The following is a 4027-nucleotide window of genomic DNA, read 5'->3' as shown; positions in this document are numbered from 1 at the left end:
CATTTAAATCTAAACTACATTACATTACATTTAAATCTAAACTACATTACATTACATTTAAATCTAAACTACATTACATTACATTTAAATCTAAACTACATTACATTACATTTAAATCTAAACTCTTCCTCTGCGGGGGGTTACCACATTATTATCCGTTTACATTTAAATCGGGTTTAATTCCCGTTTATTTCTTGAATTGATATTAGCAGAAGCGTTTGCGCATGCACCATTAACGTGATCTCCAATAGATCCCATGCATTCCATGCGCTGCAGTCAGTCCACTACGCGCATTCAAATCCATATGATCAAACATAGCAGTGATCAATATGATCAAACATAGCAGTGATCAATGTGATCAAACATAGCAGTGATCAATATGATCAAACATAGCAGTGATCAATATGATCAAACATAGCAGTGATCAATATGATCAAACATAGCAGTGATCAATATGATCAAACATAGCAGTGATCAATGTGATCAAACATAGCAGTGATCAATATGATCAAACATAGCAGTGATCAATATGATCAAACATAGCAGTGATCAATATGATCAAACATAGCAGTGATCAATATGATCAAACATAGCAGTGATCAATATGATCAAACATAGCAGTGATCAATATGATCAAACATAGCAGTGATCAATATGATCAAACATAGCAGTGCACGTTAACGTTTACTTGGTCAGTACAACGGACCACAATAAAAACAATGTGTTGTTTAGCAGCTTATAATTAAGCGGACATGGCAACACTCCGAACGTCTCCTCTCTCTTGACAGAGGGAGTGTGGCCGGCTCGCTGCGGAGCTGAGCAGCGCTGCGGAGATTTTAATACCCAGAAGACGTAAATGACAGTTATGACACAAGCACTGTACATCACAAAAAACCGGACGATTATGTGTCCGGCCGGAGGTTGAGGTGGGAGGAGGACAGGTGGGTCTAAAACCGGACTGTCCGGCCTGAAACCGGACGTCTGGCCACCCTACCCCTGATCTAAACTCTCCCTCTGTGGGGACCACATCATTATCCGTTTACATTTAAATCTAAACTACATTACATTACATTTAAATATAAACTACATTACATTACATTTAAATCTAAACTACATTACATTACATTTAAATCTAAACTACATTACATTACATTTAAATCTAAACTACATTACATTACATTTAAATCTAAACTGCATTACATTTAAATCTAAACTACATTACATTACATTTAAATCTAAACTACATTACATTACATTTAAATCTAAACTACATTACATTTAAATCTAAACTACATTACATTACATTTAAATCTAAACTACATTACATTACATTTAAATCTAAACTACATTACATTACATTTAAATCTAAACTACATTACATTACATTTAAATCTAAACTACATTACATTACATTTAAATCTAAACTACATTACATTACATTTAAATCTAAACTACATTACATTTAAATCTAAACTACATTACATTACATTTAAATCTAAACTACATTACATTACATTTAAATATAAACTACATTACATTTAAATCTAAACTACATTACATTACATTTAAATATAAACTACATTACATTTAAATCTAAACTACATTACATTACATTTAAATCTAAACTACATTACATTACATTTAAATCTAAACTACATTACATTACATTTAAATCTAAACTACATTACATTTAAATCTAAACTACATTACATTACATTTAAATCTAAACTCTTCCTCTGCGGGGGGTTACCACATTATTATCCGTTTACATTTAAATCGGGTTTAATTCCCGTTTATTTCTTGAATTGATATTAGCAGAAGCGTTTGCGCATGCACCATTAACGTGATCTCCAATAGATCCCATGCATTCCATGCGCTGCAGTCAGTCCACTACGCGCATTCAAATCCATATGATCAAACATAGCAGTGATCAATATGATCAAACATAGCAGTGATCAATGTGATCAAACATAGCAGTGATCAATATGATCAAACATAGCAGTGATCAATATGATCAAACATAGCAGTGATCAATATGATCAAACATAGCAGTGATCAATATGATCAAACATAGCAGTGATCAATGTGATCAAACATAGCAGTGATCAATATGATCAAACATAGCAGTGATCAATATGATCAAACATAGCAGTGATCAATATGATCAAACATAGCAGTGATCAATATGATCAAACATAGCAGTGATCAATATGATCAAACATAGCAGTGATCAATATGATCAAACATAGCAGTGATCAATATGATCAAACATAGCAGTGCACGTTAACGTTTACTTGGTCAGTACAACGGACCACAATAAAAACAATGTGTTGTTTAGCAGCAAAACCTTTCACTGTTAAGCATTAGTCTAGGACCTGACTAAGGTATGTATGCACTTCATTTAGGAGAGAATATCTCAACTGTTCTGGACTAATATGACCCCTGCGAACAACCTGGGAACTGTGAACAAATTTCTATCCGGGGCGAAATATCCGAAAATGACCACGCCCTTTTCGAAATGACCACAATCTGACCACTACTTCAAACTATATTTTCTAAACCGTTTGTGCGACAGATTTCCTGAGGTGCTCAAAATGTTCAGAATACTCATGTCTAGAGGTACATATAAATGTATAAAATTTCTATATTGACTTTTTATGAGAAATCGGCCAAAATAGCAAAAAACTGTCCACTTTTTACATAAAACGACCTACATACAGCAACTGCTATATAGTTCTGAACATAAACTTTACATATAATAAATGTATTCCTTTATGTAATGCACTGTACATTAACTGATCATTTGGATTTTTGGATTTTTATTCACAGTTTGTATAAAAGGTAGAGTTCAAACAAAAGTACAGGTCAATTAAAAAAAAGCTGCTACGAGGATAAAACGAGAAAACTGGTTTACATCAGGGTCCTCCATTTCTTTTAAACACAAAGCCCTTTAAGTGGAAGATAAATTGCACAACAGACACATAGTAATACAACTGTAATAACCACATAAATTGTCTTTATGTCACAAACATCTATTTGTTCATAGTGTTTTTGCAACAATCACCTGCTTTGCATTTGCAATACACGCAACAAGGCATCCCAGCTACCCGACACGGACACCCATTCTTGCGTGCACACTTGCCACATGTGCACGGATCTGGCAGGCCTTCGGGTTTTGAGGTCACCATCTCGGGGACTAATACGCTGTCCCTTCTCACAAAACCATAAGACTCTGCATTGAGTATGCTGGTGGCATCTCTAAATGGGGCATGTACCCACAACTGTTGCTGATAATATGCCCTTAGTATGTGTTTCCTTGCATTATTTGAGGTGCAAGGAGTTCTTTCAAAGTCCATTTTGAGTGCACTGCTCGAAAATGCGTCGAAACGCAGGTCATCAAATTTCTCCAAGTCTCCTTTCTTCAGGCACTTGACCAAAAATGTTTCTGCCATCTCTATAGATCTTTCTTCGAGTTGTGGTAGTAGTAGTGATAATTTGTTCAGCGAGCTCCACATCAATCCGCTTGACTGTGTTGTAGCTAACACAAATTCCGTGATGGTTAAGAGCTGTGACGAGCTCTTTTGATCGAGTCAGACTGTAGACTCCTTGTGCCACCATGACATGGAAAGGCGTTGGTTCCTTGCCATCAGTCAGGATGTAGTGCAGAATTTGAAAAACGGCATCAACCTTCAGCTGAGAGGTTGTTTTACCTGTGAACATATAGGAGCAAAACTCAACCCATTTTGGTGGTCGGTTATTGATGAATTTGTCATTGGATAGTTGGAGGTCTTGGGGCTCACAAAAGCTATTCTGCAGACCAAATCTGTATTCTTTCAGCTCCTGTCGAAGCTCAGTTGCAACCTGTTTGACAGATGACACTCTCAGAGACTCGACCAAGGCCTTTGGAGAACTATTGGCATAAAATACCATCTGGGATATTCGTTTATTACTTGGATATGTAAAGCAGACAGTGTCTCCATACAGCTTGATGATTAGCTGTTTTACTGTTTGACACTATTCCAGCTGA

This window comes from Protomyctophum parallelum, assembly GCF_964188405.1.
Source record: "Protomyctophum parallelum genome assembly, chromosome: 10".
In the NCBI taxonomy this organism is placed as follows: domain Eukaryota; kingdom Metazoa; phylum Chordata; class Actinopteri; order Myctophiformes; family Myctophidae; genus Protomyctophum; species Protomyctophum parallelum.
Note: the sequence above shows the minus strand (reverse complement) of the source record.